This window comes from Netta rufina, assembly GCF_964035555.1.
Source record: "Netta rufina genome assembly, chromosome: 1".
NCBI classification, from domain to species: Eukaryota; Metazoa; Chordata; class Aves; order Anseriformes; family Anatidae; genus Netta; species Netta rufina.
In genome coordinates, this window is record NC_140123.1 from 106320094 (window position 1) to 106339202 (window position 19109).

At 37.6% G+C, this 19109-nt stretch overlaps 1 protein-coding gene across 1 annotated transcript in view; it reads right to left on the reverse strand.

Moving 5' to 3' along the window:
* The window catches only part of ROBO1 (roundabout guidance receptor 1), a gene marked incomplete at both ends in the record, with an annotated part of 540132 nt that overhangs the window by 389252 nt on the left and 131771 nt on the right, over positions 1-19109 (reverse strand). The gene's annotated exons all lie outside the window — the stretch shown is intronic.

Genomic DNA, 19109 nt, shown 5'->3' on the forward strand with positions numbered 1-19109 from the left:
GAAACACTCAATTTTAATGTCACATTAAAAAAAAAGAAAAGAAAGACAGCTGGTCAGCTAAACACGAATGGACATGTGTTTTAAGTCTCCAAGATAAATTGCTGATCAAAACACCACAAAGCACTGTGAAGGTAACTCATAATAATGAACTAAATAATTCAAAGCAAAAAAATAAAATAAAAACCCCAGTGGCTCTGAAAACAAAACAGCACAACCCAGAGGAATTTGTTGTCAATATCACTAGATCTTTTGACTTGTCTGTAGCTGTGAAACTGCAAATTAAACTTTAATTATATTTTTTAATTTACTTTTGATGTTACACAATGCATACATTCGTATTTTGTTTAAAAAAGCGGCAAGAAGCAAATCTGTTCTCAAGATATCACTAACACAATAGGCTGCATTTCTTCTTCTTTTTGACAGGTGTCAGACAATTTATTAATGATTTTAAAGACTCTAAATAGGAAAGATCTGTTTTACTCACACACAGAGGCATGTATTCTGGACTTCCATAATGACTGAAAGTAAACGTTCCTTTTCAATAAAACACACTTGCTATTAAAAATCATCTTGGCTTCACAAAATTCCTAAAGAAAATATGTATGAAACAACACCGTAAAAAACATAAGCAGTTTTTTCTTTTTGGACACAGAATTTTACTTACTCAGTCAATCTAATTTTTAAAATGTGATGCTGAACGTTTATATTCTCCATTTGTCTGCTAAGTACTCTTAGAGAGACAGCATCCTCACAAATCCATAGCTTTTTAAAGGAATTCTTAAAGGAAAGCAAAAAGAAAACCAAAATCCTCAGATCAATCCAATTGAGCGGATGCACTGGAAAAAATATTTATTTAAAAAATAGTCAATTAAAAGAACTGACAGCATGCCTTTTAAATCACTGTTGTGCAAATTAAAAAATGAAAAAAAAAAAAAAAAAAAAGACCACCACCAAGATAGTGTTTCATCTTGGCAGATGAAAAAAGTGAAATATGTTCATTTATTGGTCCATTTATCTTTGCTGGCTCACTAATGGCCAATGTCACGTACATCTTTAAAGCCTGATCTGAAAATTGCTGTAGAGTGACGGGTCCAACACCGCTTCTCCGGATTGCTCTCTTATTTGCATTCAAGGGTTGATTGGGTCAGAGTTTTAAAATTACAGCAGTAAAGGACAGAAGGATAGGACTTTTTTATTAAACGAAGAGGCAGAGCCTGTGCATACTTTCTTTTGGGCAACTGTTCAGAGCCAACTAGAAAAAGCTCAGACTGGGATTTCAAGCAATGAACCTGCCGATCATCATTCTGAAAGATGAATTGCTTTCTAGGAGATTTAACTGCACACTACACAAAATGATTAAGAAAGGAGATGCACCAAAATCTCCTGGTATGTTCTACATGAGAGCCTAAGACATGCCATCATGTGCAAAATACGATTACTAAATGAATTGGCCTGTTTTGACCAAGATGCTCCCTAAGACATGGCATTCCCAACAGTGGGCCAACCCTCTGCATAGCAGACCTCTCACAAAACTGTCACTGCTAATGACCTTTAGTGAGGCTCACTGTGGGCTTTAAACATGAGCAGTCTCCATTTCAGGAACTCTATATTTACTCCAGCCAACAGGACATGAGAGCAGAAGCTCTAAACCTAGGCTACAACTACTTGCAGCCATTTAGGCATGAAAATCTTGCCTTCAGTCCCTGATGGTGATGGAAATGAGGAGGTTAGTCTCATTTTTAACACTACTCATATATATCATATATCATATGTGATATTTGCTAACGACCATACCCTTACTATTTATGATTCAAAAGCACACGAGACATCATTCCCTCTCACGTTCTTTGAGAAATGCTACTTTTCAGCCTGGTCATAAGAAACACGCTACTCAGCTAATGCTAAATCATGTGTGGAAACTGCCTTCGCTAAGGAATATCACTGAAGTCCAGTACTTGCTACGGGTGAATTCTCCCCATTTCACTGAAGGATAACTCTGCACTCAAGTCTTGCATTTAAGGCTTTGGACCCCCGCATTGAGGTGAATGCTATTCCTTTGCTTCTGAGTCCCTGTTAAAAGAAATAAGTACCACTGACTGAAATTACACATTTCACCATTAGACTGCCACAAAGACATTCTGTCAACTGTGAGGCAAAGGGCCTGGATGTTAAGATGTGATCTATTTTCTCATGACTTCCTTGCTGTAGGATCAGGTGATTTTCCACTTGGCTTTGCTAAATATTATGAATAATTTTAGATGACTACACTTTTTGAACGAATTACCATGAAAAACAAATACAAAACACAACAAAAACAACAACAAACAAACCAATAAGTGAAGGAAATGAATGTGATAGCCTGGAACTGATTCACCTGATGTATGAAAAATTTAGAGCTCAGTCTAACTCAAAGCAGGGGCTGAACTCAGAGTCCCATTCCTCAGAGAAATGCCATAATCAGTCTACAGCTGGGCTCTCGTCAAGTTCAAAATAGTAAAAAGGGGTAGAGGTTTCACAGAACTGACAGAGATGTCCCTCAAAACAACCCTCCAGTAAAATTATATGTCTTGGTTGAATATCTGTATCAGACAGAAGGAATTTAAACCAAGGTCTCCGACATACTAACTGCTCAGAAAAGTCAGAAATAAAACTTACACTTTAAAAGATGGTTAATCAGTAATTGGTTGACTCATTAAAATATAAAAAAGGAAAAATAAACAAAAAGACACAGCATTTTATTACACAGAAAACAATTTTTACTTTTAAGTAAAAGGAGTGATTTTTGTTGTTGTTGTTTTTGTTTTTGAAGAGGAGGATCAAAAGTGAAGCCTTGACCACCAAAGAAAAAGGGAAAAAGGAAAAAAAAAAACACTTTTTTTTTTTTTTTTTAATCAGTTGCTATAACACTTTTCTTTCACAGGAGAAGCATTTGAGCTATGCCTCATTTGAGAGAGGGAGCCCCTCACCATGATGAAAAAAGTCTCCTTTACTCTTTCCATGGCCATCTCTGGAGCCACCATTCATTCAGTTAAGCACATACATTATGGTATTAAAAAATATGTATATGTATTTTGACTTGATAAGAGAGTTCTAGGTTTCCCAACAGTGAGTGGTCTAGATTCTTAGGGGACGGGTTTCAGGTTTAGTCAGTGCAACCAAAGCACAGATGCCACCTGTGAAGCAGCAGGAGGATTTGGCTTAATCACAAAAGTTCTGAACAAGTTTAGGTTGTCCATCTGAAGATGGATAGCACCAAAAATTTATGTCAATGTGTGGAAAATTTTCCAATGAAATTTCCACTTAAAAATCTGTAACTTACTGTATTTTATTGGACTGCCACAGTAGCCACTAAACACCTTTTATGATTTCATTTACACATCTTTAATTATTTTTAAAATTATCAGAAAATCCAAATCCTAAATACTTGCTTTTCATTGCCTTGCCTAGTAACACCTTAAACCTATCATTCACATTTACTTTCACAGCTACTTACATTCACATGCTTGGTGCAACCCTAACCTCAAATATTGTATTAAACATTCTTTTAGACATGGTTCAACTATTTATATGAAGGTCTGTCGTGATTTTAGCTTGAACAGAATTAATTTTCTCGATAGAGGCTCACACAATGGTGTGTTTTGGATTTTTGATCAAAACAGCAGTGATAACCCGCTGAAGTTCCAGCTGTGAGCAGTGAGCAGTGCTCACATAGAGCCAAGGATGTTCCAGCTCCTGGTGCTACCCTGCCAGCGAGGAGGCTGGGGGTGCACCAGGAACAGGGAGGGGACACAGCCAGGACAGCTGGTCCAGGCTGCCCAAAGGGATGTCCCATGCCATGTGGCATTGTGCTGAACAATAATATGGGGTAAAGGAGGAGAAGGGTGGATATTTGGAGCGATGGTGTTTGTCTTCCTGAAGAACCATCCTACGTGCTGAGCCCTGCTTTCCAGGAAGTGGATGATACCTGCCTGCCAGAAGGAAGCAGTTAAGGAATTCCTTCTTCTACCTGGCTTGGGTGTGCAGCTTCTGCTTTACCTTGTGAAGAGTTTTTATCTAAAACCAGGTTCTCACACTTCTACCTTTCTGATTCTTCCCCGATCCCACATGGGGAGAACAAGCAAGCGGCTGTGTGATGCTGAGCTGCACAGTGCGGCTAAGCCACAAGGTCACCACTGATGTTTTTTCCACCAGGAACAGAAAGTAATGCTACTAGTTATTGCTTCCTTCATACCAGGAAGAGATGTCTATATGCCACATCTTATTGAAGATGCACCCTTAAAAGTCCCCAAATGATTCAGTATTGATGCCCCAGCACATCTTCCTCCATGACACAAATAAATGCTGAAAAGACCTTCACAGGCACAACTTCTTTCTACTGTAGGAATTGTGTGTATCTGAAATACTACGGTGATCATACTTTATCTAAGTTAAAGCCACTTACTGAAAAATGTCTGACTGTTGCTTTATTTAATTCCAAAACATAAATTCCATTATTTTTTGTTAAGTTTCTCTGACTTTCACTATCATCATCTGCCTGGGGGTACAACATTTGGAGGAAACAGCATGAACAGCATTTTGCAAATGAACATTAATAAAAGATTAGTGTGAAGCAAATGAATATAAACTACTATCAATATTAGAATTGTGTTCTACAAATTGGATCGATTCCCATTGATTCCCCTCTAGTGATCTAGAGGAATTCAGGAAGAGAGGTCAGAAAAAAACAGCTCTGGCTACAAACCACAGACTAAGATGAGGAAATAAATTAGTAGCCTGTTTTTTTTCAGTACTGTGATTTTATCTAGGCTTTCACTGGAGTTACATTAGTAAAATAATATAATATGTCTTAAGGGATACTTAATTCTATTTCATCATTTGGTTATCTATAATGACAAAACATCTTGTTATCAAAGCAAGTTAAGTAAGGATAGTACTTGAGATCTATAGTTTAAACTAAATTAATGCATCTGCGATAACTCACTTCTGTGAAGTGAAATAATACATAAAATCATACATTAATTCAGAAAAAATATGGACAAACTTTCCAGCACTTAGACCTATTCTTCTGATCTGGAATGAAAAGGAAAAACTTCAAATGTATGGGGAGAATTGGAAATCACCATGCCACTCTTAAACCATTACAGCTTTCCAAACACAGTTCTATATCAGAAGCCTATGTTGCATATGGCTGATTAATCTGGAGGATATCCCTATCAATGTCTTATATTAGGTGAAGGGAAATATTCTATTATTTTAATAAGACTTAACAGCACAACTTTTTAGAGATATACTCACATTCAGCCATCCTTCTAAGTACTTTAAATCAGGTTACTTAAGGGACTTATGACCATTTTCACTAGCTGAAGGTATCTGCAAGTAATTAGGGAGTTCTTCATTAAAATTTACACTGCTCAGCTGCCTCATCTTAAAAGTTAAGAAAGGTTTAAGCTTAGGGAAAAAGACAAGAATTTGTTCTCACATAATGGCTTTAATCTGAGGATTTGGCTCAAGTATATTGGAAATAAAAATGTAAGGATGCTTTTTATTAATAGCTTATACAAGTATAGTCTAGCAACTCAGTAAGTTAACAAAAAAGTACATTTGTGCACAGGTACAGAGACATTATCGACTAGGCACGAGAGAATTTTCTGATGAGAACACATATATAGTTCATGGTATAATAAAACAACCCTTTGGGTCAGATTCTTCTGAAACAACTACAAATAAAGCTTCTATTTAACCATTTGGGCACCTTTTTTTTTTTTTTTTTTTTTTTTCAATTGTCTTCAAAGAACGATGAGTATTGACAGAAACCCAGTAGTAAATGCTATTTAAACACCTTTCCTTCCTTTCATTTCTATGCTACAGTCAATAACAGCCTTTAAATCACTAAAAACTAAGCAAGGACTTCCAGCTGTCTCTTTCTGTCTCTCTTCTTCAGTTATTATTTTCTTTTTTCACCTTGGCCTATAAGTTTTTCTTGCCTTTACTGTTTCTCTTCTCCTCCCCTGTCCCATTGGAGTGGGGCAGTGAATTGTGAATTCTCAGTGTGCTGCTTTTCTCTCTACTGGGTTTCTCCCCCAGCAGCAGCTTCAGTGCAAGCCCAGCAAATGCATTCCATGGAGTACCATAATTATGTTTTTTCTTTTTATTTATGAATTCTGCATTACTTACTTTCCAATTCTGAAGTTGAAGTTCTACATGGGTTCCATCATACAGGAAGCCATACAACCATGGCAACAATTCTAGCTTAATAGTTCTCAAAACCTGATATTTATTAGCGGGCACATAAGTATGCACTATAAGAAGGCTTTGATGCTTCCTATCTTTTCTGTTTAATTGTCCTCTCTGAACTTCCCCATCCTGCCTTCTACTTAGCTCTTCCCTGTACTTCTTGGGTCATCGCTTGTAGCCCTCTCCTGCTCTGCATCTGCTGCCATTTCTTTCCCATTCTTTCTAGACCAACCTGAAGGCAACAGCCCCTTGGGCTAATAAAGTGGTGCTGGCAGCACATTAACATGTGGCAGCTCAGCTGCTTTTGTTGCAGGGGTATGTGGGGACACATCTCCAGCCTGTATGAGGCACTACGATTAATTAGGACAAGCAGTTATGTGCTAGGGAAGCATAAACGCATTTATACAGGGTTTTTTTCTTTTAGGCAAAAGAAAAGGTTTCTCCAGAAAATGCAGACTGAATAATTTATTTTGAAGTACTCGCCCATCATCTTGACTGTGTTCAATACAACAGATGTGCAAGAGTAGGCGTGCATTTCTTAGAGGACTGAACAGAACATTCCCAGCTTGAAGGGGACAGCAAGGATCATCAAGTCCAACTCCTTAACTTCTTTTCATATAAATATTTGCATTTTCCTTTCACTGGAAGCGCTGAACTTGACCTTGCTTTAGGGAATGTCCTTTCCCCTATTGGATGTCTTATTAAGTTTTCTTCCTTATGAGAATTAAGATGTTTCTCAGGTGAGTTCTGATGATTGTGGGAACCACTATCAAGAGATTTAAATACATGCAACCAAGTATAGCTGAAGAACAGGTTTCACAAGCTTCCTGTGCTATCCTCCAAACCCACTGGACTTCTTGCAATAATCAACTAACCCCATGGTAATCACCTCAAGGAGACCACACCCAGTCCTTCAGGCTTTAACCCATGAATCTGCTGCTTCTGTTACTCCAGTTGTGAGAGGTTGGTTTGAGCCTGAATTATGCAGCATCTTTTTAAGTAGCTACCCCTAATATAGTTGCTAAAAATCAGATTCATTTCTCTTTACTATTGAACTGGAGCATGGGATTACCCCATGAACAGGAATTAAACCTGCAAAGAACCCACAATGCTTAATTACTCCTTATTTTCTTGAGTTGAGTGATAAACTTAAGGAAGCTGATGATTTTTCCTTGCTAATGACTCTGTCACGGACAATGACACTTGAGGAACTAATTCAACACACCAACCCCAACAGCCTTGCAGCCACATGATTTAAAATAAAACTACTGTAAAAATGAACATTGGATTTACACAGCTTAAGAGCAGAGAAAGCTTTTCCTCATTCCCTTGCTTTTCTGTATACAGTCATCTTTTGAGTTGTCAAATATATATGTGAAATGCAGCTGTGTCATTTACGTTTTATAAGCCTATCTGCAGAACTCAGCATGAAGAATAATATTAAATCAATGTCTGTCAATGTTTTTTTTTTTTTTTTAAGAAAGAATGGACGTATTTATAGTAATTCACTGCCTTGCAAGGGAATACACTGGCACACTAAGCAAGCCCTTTGAATCTGGTACAGCAACTAGAAAGTCTCCTTAATACTACAAGAATCCCAGGCCCATTATTCAGGAAATGCTCCTAGCGACATTGTTCTTTATTTTTTATTCCTCCTTTTGCAAGGACAGCATTTTGAACCATTTTCCTATCACCTTTGCCAACATGTTCTCTACCTTGCAGTCATGACTTCAGCCACACAATGCTGAGCATACATTAGTCTTTACCATACAGAAGTCTCATGGAAACAAATCCTGCTGTTGTTCCTCTGGGCGTTCCCTTCCTTTTAGACTTCCACAGCCCCAGACCTTTGGCTATGACACAGAAGCCTGCAGGTATGGCAGGCTCTGATGGCCCTCTCTCTTTCATATTTAAAGACACTTGTGTTGCATTTTAGCCTATCTTCTGCACAAAGCAGAACCTGGTAACACCATATCCTTTGGGGTGATTTGACAATTAAAAAAGGAGGAGGTTTTAACCCTGTCATAGTTTGATATTAAAATCCTTGCAAACTAAGAGTAAAGTAGTTTGGTTTTAGCATGTACAGTGAGGATTTTGAAGTGAACACTGCAAACAAAAAAGGCAAAATGCAATGTAAACAAGAGAGGGACTTGAAAAATACACCATGTCAATCAGTACAGCTCTATAAGAATAAATGTACAGCAAGCTCCAAATGTCATCAAATCACACATACATAGGCACACAAAGTAGTAGTAAATCAAGTCTGTCCAGAATTTTCTTTACTATTAATCTTCCAAAACAGTGAATTAGCTGGAGCTATCAAATGATTCTCACTTGCAATATAACTTTTTTTCTTAATCCAAAGAATGTTTTCTTTTATCCATACTAGTGGAGGTAAGTACTTCGAGGAAGGTTTTGTCTTTTGTTATTAGATCATGGGGGTTCTCTCCGAAAAGCTCTTCCTAAGAGCTACTGCTTTTGTACCACACAACGAAATGCATTCTACAAAGGTTTTTAAAGTTTGGTCCTTGGAGAGAAGAGAAGCCGTACAACAGGTGTTCCTCCTTTCTTTGTTTACCTGAGCTGACTACTTGCTAGTAAAAATCATATCCTTAAGAAAACAAATGACTGAGCATGTAAGCATTTGCCTGGAAAATTTGATATTAGGCTGAAGTCCTTTCTTGTTAAAGCAGCAAAATGCTCCCATTGACTGTATTCAGGGCTCTGTTAGCACAGCTGTGAATACTTCAGGGAAACGGGAGAAAGAGCCACAAATAAAGAATTAGCAATTATTATCTAGGTCATAACAAAACATACACATATGTCCCAATCAACTTAAAAATTCAGTGTCTGAACCAGGAAAGTTTCACAGAATGGCAGTAAGTTAATTTAATATTTTACAGTAGTACTTTAGTATCTTCCAGCTGGCAATCCCATTTCTCAGGGTGATTAATATCAGCCACAAAAGAATGCACCGGGTCAAAAATTACTCCAAGTTTATGAACTCAAACTCCAGACAAAATAGAAGTACGATGAAATGAAATAGCCAAGGAGGATAACAATCAATAACTCTTCTATCTTGTCAGAATTCAGCTCTGCAAAATTAATACCAGATAAGAAATCACACAACACAGCAAGGGGTACTTGGGTTTACAAGGATCTCCAGATACCTCTAGATATTGTCAATTTGTAATATTGTGTACATTGAGCACAGGAATTACTAGCTAGAGGCACTAATTTTGAAACAAAATAAGACCTTCAATAGATCCATGGGAACTCCTGAAATAATTAGAGCTGTAACTGAAAGCGGAGAGCCCAAAGCAATAAAGAATGAACGCTGAAAAATGATATGCTTTAAACTACACAAATATGACGAGAGCGATGCCAGTGTAAATAACAAAAGCATCCACGTCAAAATTGTGATGAATAAGGGTATCAAGATGACAAAGACGGACCAAATCACATATCCATGCTCAAAAGTAACTGGACATTTCAGATAAATTGCCCAATAAGACATAACCTTATAAGAAACTTTGTGTTGGTATCAGAAAATTTGTGTTGGTATATGCAGAACAACATCAAAACAGCAAACGCAAGGAAACACTTATGCCACCTTTAAAAAGGAAAGCCAGAAAATGTTGGTGATCAGGAAATTACTTCTCTTAGTAAGGGACTCATTTATCATCACAGCAATAACTGAAAGGGGAAGTACAGATTACTAAGAATATATTGGGTCTGATTTACTTATAGAAAGTTTTTGAAATATATCATTGCTGGCTAGGTCACAGCTTTAATATCTCTGGACTGAAGTATAACAATGTATAGGAAGTAAGGGTGAGAGCTCGAAGAAAGAAAAATTGCTTTAGCAACCCCCAATTGTTTGTTTGTCCTACCTTCATTAAATGTGTTGGTGCAGCTGCTTTGAGCAGGAAACAAAAAATACTTCTGAAGCAATATTACACATATCATATGTTTTGAGCATGATTGGTTCCATATTGTTGGGGCTTTCAAGTGCCTCTAGCAGAATTCACCAGCAAATTTTAATGTGTCAACCTGGATAAAAGTCAAAAGTATTCCTATGGACTGGGGATCCAGCACAGCAACTCTAAGAGGGAAGGAGATACTCTGTCTCCAACCTGACCCCAAGTACTCCCCCAGGGGTTCCTCCCATGGGCTCCTGGTGAGAGCAAGCTGAGCCCTGAGGTGGCCACCAGCCACCCTCCGAACTCCTGCATGCCCTGGTGCTCTCAGGGTCCCTCTCCAAATTTGCACAGTTGGAACCTCAAACCCAGGGCTACCCCAGCTCAGTGGCAGTGGGGTTAGCAGCCCCCAGCCATGTGGGCAACACCTTTCCTACCTAGCCATTGGGGGAACCTATAATCAGGCTAGGTTTTAAGTTGAAAACTTTAGGTCATTGCAATGACCCTTTAATATTTGCCCTTCAAATGAAAGACATGGAACACAATATAAATGTACCACATAGCAGAGCACACCAGAAGATCAAGTCATTAATAAATATGGAGCTGTAGAACCAGATCTGTGCATGTAGCCTATCAGTTGCAAACAAGTGGTGGCTCACAATTCATTCAAATATTATTAGTATTGCTAAATTTAAGGTAACAATCTGGCTAGTTTGGAACTTCATCACATGACAATATTAAATAATTCAAGTTATACGCAAGATGATTTTAAGTAGTGTATTAAGCTTCTACCATATAATAGACTGAAATGGAAAAAAGCATTTAAGATTTTTACATTAAAATTTATTACTTAAAATTTATTTCAGTGACTTATCTGGGAATACAGGTAAGAAAGATTGTGGAAAAAATAAACCTAAGAGAACAAAACAAAAGCACAAGAACATAGAGAAAGAAAAGTATATTTAGCATATTAAAGGCAATTAATCATCTTTCACTTTCATTTTAGGAGGCCAGACTACAGAAAATTCCCAGAGAAACACTGTAATTTCAGAAGGTGCTAGATATGAAAAAATGAGACTAACACATTGGATCATATAACAAATCCATCTAAAAAAATGATCTGACATTGAACACTGGTTAGAAAGTTGAACAACACAAAGTAGATTGGTATTGTTTTATTACACCAATTTAACATCTCAACAAGAAAAAAAAAACTTGCCTCAAAAGATGATAAGGAAATTTAAGCTTTAAAACAAAAGAAACCATACTGAGTTTACCAAATTATTCCCATTATTCAAGCCTTACAGTTTATCTAACTCTACTGAAACTTGTGTGGTTTTTCTCTGACCAGAGAGTGACCAAGGAGACATGATATGATCTTGGATGCAAAATGTTGGACTTAAATATGCTGGAAGTGTATCTAAATGCTCAAAGCTGAATACAACTGGAGCTTTAAGCAAGTCAGTGAAAGAGAGTTCATGTCTGAGATAAAGGTTGTTTCAAGCATACTACAACAAAAGCTTCTAAAATTGTTAGATATTTTAGGATTTTCTCTTATCTATAAAATGAAAACAAACATTTGCAATGAAAACAAACGTTTGTCACTGGAAATAATATAATGAAAATAAAAATAATCTAGGATGTTTTCCCTACAGATTTTATTTTGCTCAACTGCTATATGACAAATTGTCTATTTCATTGTTATTTCATAGCTGTTTCTGAAAATGTGCATAGTCTCAGATAAGGCATTGATATACACAACATAAAGAAAGTCATGTTTGGTGATACAAGGTAAACTGGGTGAAAAAAATTGACTCTAGACAAAGACAAACACACAAAAAATGTTCCCATAAGCATCAACTGAACATTAACTGGCATTACACTGATTGGCACTCATGCCTAAGAAGGCTCCCTAGGTGAGCTCCTGCCTAAGCTTGTCTCATCAGCTTGAAACTTGAACATAATTATGTTTGACTAGATTCAGGCTGAGCATGTCTCAGGGTCCTGGCCCCTCAGTCAGCCAAACCAGAGTCCTAGACAAAACTTTACTGGTTTTCCTGCCACCTCCAGACACAGGTATCTTTCTCAGGGAAACCAAGTGGTCAGAGAGAAGTTGGTGTGTGGCAAGATCTCAACCTAATATGGAGACAAAATGTAACTGCACCTCAGGTCCACTGGTACAGACATAGCTTTGAGACTGCTGCCACCTTTATTCGTGATTGTGGTTAAGATTAGCAAGTGAATTCAGAAGAGTCTGGAGAAGGATAGCCAGCAGATGCAGGCTGTGCAATAACAGAAACCTTGTTCTGTAGTAAACTAGGCTAAAATAAAAGACTTTCAAGCCCTTCCTATCTCAAATCAGATTGATTTTTCCTACATGACATAATCTGAATTATTACTCTGAACATGAACTACACATTTCATAAATCTGAATGACTGACATGGCTCCAATTACACAATCTAAACAATCGTATTATTAAAATTGAAAAAAAAAGAGGCAATTCAGAAGAAGAAAAAAAATCATATAAAGATTTTTCTATCAGTATAGAATTAAAATTTAGTTGAATTTAAGCTGACCCCTCATTTATCATATTCAGTGGGCAAGTCAGTTAATGACTGTATTGATTCTCTTTTGTATTCATTTTTTTCTATATACCATCCAACCAAGGTGAAAATAACCGTAAGATATTAATTTCAGAGGAAAACATTTTGACAATAAATATTTGAAGGTGCAGTTAAGAATGAATATTATACAGTAGATTTAATGTACTGAAGTTACCGGGCATATCTGTTGAATTATAGTGGGAAATACGGCATAATATGCACTAAATGATCCCTGGAAGTAGTGTATTACTAATAACTAAAACAGACTTCAACAGCATTATATCATCTGAGGATCTGATACACGTGAAGTGCCACTTTTATGATAAACTCAGGAGTACTGGGTTGCTTGGGAGCCTTTGATTACTTGGAGAATAATGATGAAATCTGAGATCATGGTTACTCCAGCCCACCAGTGTCTGAAGATGAGAAGAGGGAAAATACATGCCATTTCTATGCACATCTGATTTGACAGGCATCATATGGAGTTTGTTTTTGTGCTTTCACTGAATTGTAAAGAACAGAGCACATGACTTCCACCCTAACATTTGCTGGTTTGAAGAAAAGTCAAGCAGTGAGACAAATGGAAATGATCCGTCTTCCAGAGGGAGAATGAATGCTCCACACTTTGTGCAATTGGCTTCAACCTGTGACTAGAGGTACAAAGCAGTCTGGACTAGTAAGTGATCAAAACACAGCACAACTTATTTAATACACTACCAACCAAATATGTCTTTTAAAAAATCCTGTAAGCATTGCCAGTTTTATTTATTTATTTCCCTTTCCCAACATGGAACTTCTCTACCCTCCTTGTTTAATAGGCTTTTAAACATCATAAATAATGATCTGACCTTGATTTGTAGATAGAGTAAGTCAGTTATTTCATTATTCATGCTTAGAAAATGTAATCTTATGCAGATTTTTACAGTGTTTTCTTCATTTATAAATCTCTTTCTATATAGCATTTTTTTTTCCCAATCAAGCCTAAATTTCCCTGTCATTTTTTTCCAGTGTTTCAAACTGGCTGATGTTTTGTGAGCAGAAAACATAACAAAGTTGAAGTCCCATCTTTGTGAAAACTGCGTTCACATGGGCTTCCATTAGATGCTGGAACGTCTCCCTAGTGGGGAAGCTGTGAGGTGATAGGTAAGTTTATCTTACAATTTCTTTAAGCTCTATGGAGAAAAGAAAAAGAGAGACAGAGAGAGAAAGGGCGAGAGAGCAAGCACATTTGCTCTGTGCTTGCCTTTTTGTCTGTGGCTCCTTTTAAGGAAACAATTGATTTCTTTTGTATTTTTATGACTCGAAAAACTGGAAGCAGATATCTGAGGAAAACAGAACCAGATCTCCTGTTGCAAGGACACTGAATAAAATCCAGCCGTTGTCTCCTGCAGTGCTCAACCACCGGGGAAACCCGGGCTCACCACGAGCCCCCGGCGGCTGCAGCTGGGGCTGCGAGCCCTGCGGAGGTCAGGGGGCTGAGGCAGCGCCTCTGGGGAGAGCCTGGCTGGGGCCCACGGAGCTGAGCTGCAGCTGCTGCTGCTGCTGCTGCGAGGGAGGAGGCGGGGAGGGGGAAATCCAGAATGTCTGGAGGGATGGAAACACCACGGTTTCGCTTTCATCCCTCCAATATTCTCAGAAATCGCTCTGGGGAGAAGAAAGGCATCACTTGAAAGTCGGATTGGCCTGTCTTTATGCTTTGCAGGCATCCACAGAGAGTGGAAATAAAATGATAATGACCAAACATTTAAAACAGTGCAAGCTGCTGCCTGGATCTCAGTGAAGTGAGCGCAACCAGATACACATTCCTTCAACATCGTGACCAGTTATTTTAACCAATGGCACCAAATAATAGGAAGTTACATGGCAACGCCCTCACCCCAGAACAAAAATCTTTGCAAGTAAAAAGACTCTTGTACAGTCACAAAGCCACAAACTTGAAACTCAGGAAACTGTAGAAGTGAAGCTGCACAACTGATCTGCCCAATGCTTCCCCAGCCACGTTTTAGTCATTAATTTCGTGACAATGCCAAAGTATTCTTCCAGTGCACGGAACAGGTGATGCTCAATCAATAAGCAACCATGAAATATTTGTTTTCTCCTTGTTGTGAATACATATTCCAAGCACTGCTCTAAATAAAGATAGCTTCCTTTTCCTAAGTGACCTGACCTTATAATAAGTGAAGCCCAAACACTGCCTCGGAATTTGGCTTCTTCCAAACCAACAAACTTGCAGTCACTGCTGTTGGAAGTTCTGCAAACATGAACTAACACACTTTTTTCCAAAGCCCTGTGAGCTGAAGTGGCTCTGTTGTCATCTCCATCTCACACACTGAGGTCTGAAACAGAGCTGGGGTTTGAGTCAAGTTCTCTGGAAAATGTTACTCTCTTCAGACTTTCACCATCAAGGCTTCCAGCTCCACAATAAAAGCCTGTAAAGCTGGAGTCAGTACAGGGAGAAGAGGACACCAGCGTTGTTCCCATGGACTGACAACCTCTGCGTTTTGGAGCTTTTCACCTGCTGTATGACAGCATGAGGTGGACTTGTTTCAAGGTTCCTGCCTAACTGGCCCAAGGAGTCAGGCGAACAACTCTGTCCCAAGTGGGACCTCCTACCTGCACGAACATTACTAGACCAATAAATAATTAGTTGATTAATGTAGAAAAGGATCATTTCCAATTGCTAGGAAAGATCTGTTAAGTATGAAATACATACGTTATTGTCCCTGGATGTGTTTAAATGATTTAATAGTTAATCTACAATATTCTGAGTAAGACTCAAATTTTACATCTACTTTTGCAAAAATACCTTTAAATAATGCTGTATGTGAACTTAAAAAACCTGGGTTTATAACCTGTATGGCTACACAGACTTTGATACCTGCTATTTTCTTCCCAGTCCCTCAAATCAAAAAAGTTCTATTGCCATTTGTATGTATGCATCTGAAAATAAAATAAAATAAAATAAAATAAAATAAAATAAAATAAAATAAAATAAAATAAAATAAAATAAAATAAAATAAAATAAAATAGATTGCTGAGGCAAATTTCTGCATGTGCTGCAGAGAACAAAACTATGCTGACACAGGTTGATTTAAATATCTTAATCTGTCACTTATCCCATACAAATCCCATACAGGTACAAAGATGCAGACACCTCTGCAGATCTTTCTTGACTCTATCAAGTTTATAAAACCAGAATAAAAGACTCCTAAGGTATAAAATATACATGCCCACAACAATTCGAAACATGCTCTAATGCCTCTGTTATTACTATAAACTACAGTATCAAAAATATTTCTATGATAACATCTGAGGGCTTCTTAACAAGTTATGAGGAACATAAATTCATCTGAGATATTTCTTAACCACTTAACCTTCTTAACCATTGAAAGTTTAACAATTGTGTAAGTACCACTCTTGTCATACTAATCCTGTACTTTGAAGAGAACATTGTATTTGCATTGTAATTACATCTTGAGAAACATCAGCTGCTGTGCCCTGTGAAAGAAATACTTTTGTTAAGCCTAAATTCACCACTGCTCTTGAAAGCAGGCACTTTGGTGAATGTGTGTAAGTATTCAGTGTTCAGTAAAATACTAGATTATTACACATAACATCATTTGTGGTTTGGAGGCAATGACAGGGATTTGCTTCTACATAAAGAGAAATATCGATACATTATGTATTAAAAATGCTCTTACTGAAGGCATCTTAAATGGCCAAGTGACAATGTGGTCCTACAAACTCAACTTTCTTGGTTTGAGACTTCAAAACTACAAAATCTAACTATGTTTATCAGATATGAACATTACATCTTGACAGATCAATTTTTGTCATTACTATAAACTACTGTCAAAACTGTTTCTGGTATTTCTGCTGTGGTGTGTACTACAGAACCCCCCTGCAGCACTCACACACGACATTTTGCAATACCACACAGTGCAATGCTGGAACAATAAAAGCTAGAAATACTTTCCTTCTTCACACACTCTCACTGAACACAAACCCCACATTTGCAAAACTCCTAATTAGCAGGTCCAGCTAATTTGTACTAAGAAATGAACCACAAAATGAGCCAGCCTGCCTTCCTTCCTTCCTTCCTTCCTTCCTTTCTTTCTTTCTTTCCTCTCTCTCTTTTTTTTTTGCTGGTTGTTTTTGTTTTGTTTTGAAATTTCCATTACATAGAAGCACCTTGTAATCAAACAGTTCTGGGATCACGTCTGGGTGAAGAAACCACAACCGCATGCTATGTAATAGTTTAAGAAATTAGTGACCTTTTAAATATATTAAAAAGTCTAATTTGGAAAGAATAAGTGATGATGTGGTCCAAATATTTTACTTCATTGAGTCTGGGCTAGCTGCAGTAATCCCATATCACTCTGAAGACAAAGAAGTCCTGATAAAAATCTTGGCATCTACAAATGCCACATGGAGTTTCCATGTGTCATTGTTGTATGATTAAATTATCTCACATTTTTTTCCCAATATATTTATAATATATTGACTTTTTTTTTCCTGTTATTTTTCTTCTAAATCTGGGAGGAGGAAAGTTAAATTATTTTTGAATCCAGAAGAGAGAAAAATAATTAGCTTAAAAAAACTCCAGCTACAATCTGAAATGGCTTTTCCAGGCATAAGAGGGCACACTATTAAGGCATCGTGTTGTGGGACTTTCCGTGGCTTGAGGCAAATGCTCTCCCCAGGTGAAGCCGAGGATCCATCCTTTCTCATGGTTTGAAGCTGCAGTTTCTAACCTTCATGGTTTGTTAGCCAGGTGACCTTTGACCTTTGATCCTGGAAAGACTATTAGGAGTGACTCCAGGAGATTTGCCTCAACAGCACGGCTGTAGGGGAGCATTCCCAGGTGTATTATAAATGCAACTTATCACATCATTCTGCAATTAATCACTGGGATATCATATACACTTAGAATGTGTACATATGGGCAAAGTGAACATATTTATATAAGCATGGAATAAAAATCGCCATTAAGTAGAGATAAGCCACACTGCAACCATAAGGCTGCTGTGACCTGCTTTTATGTGTTTATTCCCTACTTGATCTAAAATCAGAGTTATGCAGGTACTTTGCTTCAAGCAAGATCTTAGTGTTGTGGCTGGGGAAGGTTCTTTAAACAATGCTGTGGAAATCAATGGCATGAGGCCAATTTGACAAAATTCCCACCTCTTCAGATTACATACTGAACTTCAGAATTTGGGGCAGATTTGACTGTAGCAAGTGTAAACACTTCAACACCTGCCATGTGTAGGGCATTATCATAATATCAATAATAAATAATATTCCAGAGCATAGAGGTGTTTCGAAGAACTGTCAGTAAGGAACAATAATATTTCCTTTCTCTACATCACCATAATTTCCACTGTTTACATTTCTCCCTTCTCATCAAGTTACTCTGTTGAATTTCTAATTGTCTTTTTCTCTAAAATTTTTATTTTGGGATAGGAGGCCAAAAGGAAGCTTCCTATAGTGAAAATGTATCACCTGTTAAATTCTGCTGTTTGTTGTAGTTGTAAAAGCATGGCACACCTGGTATAGTAATGTCATATCTAGCTACAATATTTGTAAACAATCCTTTAGTCTGTCAGTTTTCCATTTAAATCATATAATGAAAGTGTGTTCCTGAGACAGGAAGAACAGGGGATATGATAATAGAAGGTCCAAAGAAAATGACAAAATAGTGTGTTTTTTAATGCAGGTAAGACAAAGCAGCAATGCTTAACTGCGTTTACAGATTTTGAAATATATATCATTCACATGTAATGCAACATGATTCAGAACAGCTGACCTTTTCTTACAAAGAGTGAAGAAATGGATTCTCCTACTGGCAATCGCAACCTAAAATGGCTCCACTGACCTAACCGTAACATGAACCGAACACCCCATCTTGCAAAGACTTTTGTGTTTTCTATTATGTGCTGTGAGAAGTCCCGCTGACCTCATGGCTTAGAAGGTTAAACAGGCAACCATGCCTTCTCTTAACAGTTTAGTTGAGTTGTGGTCTAGCAAACGAAGAAACGAGAACTGTCAAGCCTGAAACTAAGCATTTTTGTTCAGGGGCCAACTATCTGGACTGAAAGGAAGGGAAGGATGGAGAACAAGAGTAGAGTCACGAGGATGGAAGAGAGAAGAAAGAAAAAGATGTATGGAGAAATAAGCTCTAACTGCTGACTCATAGAAGCATTTATCAATAAAGTGCATGAGGATATTCAGCATACAGATTCAGTATGCACGTGTGACTGCTGAATAGTTTGTGGATTAAGAGCCACAGACACAATTAACAGCCCTCCTGAGCTTTTAAATTCTAATGGCTACCAAGCCTGAAAGTTTCTC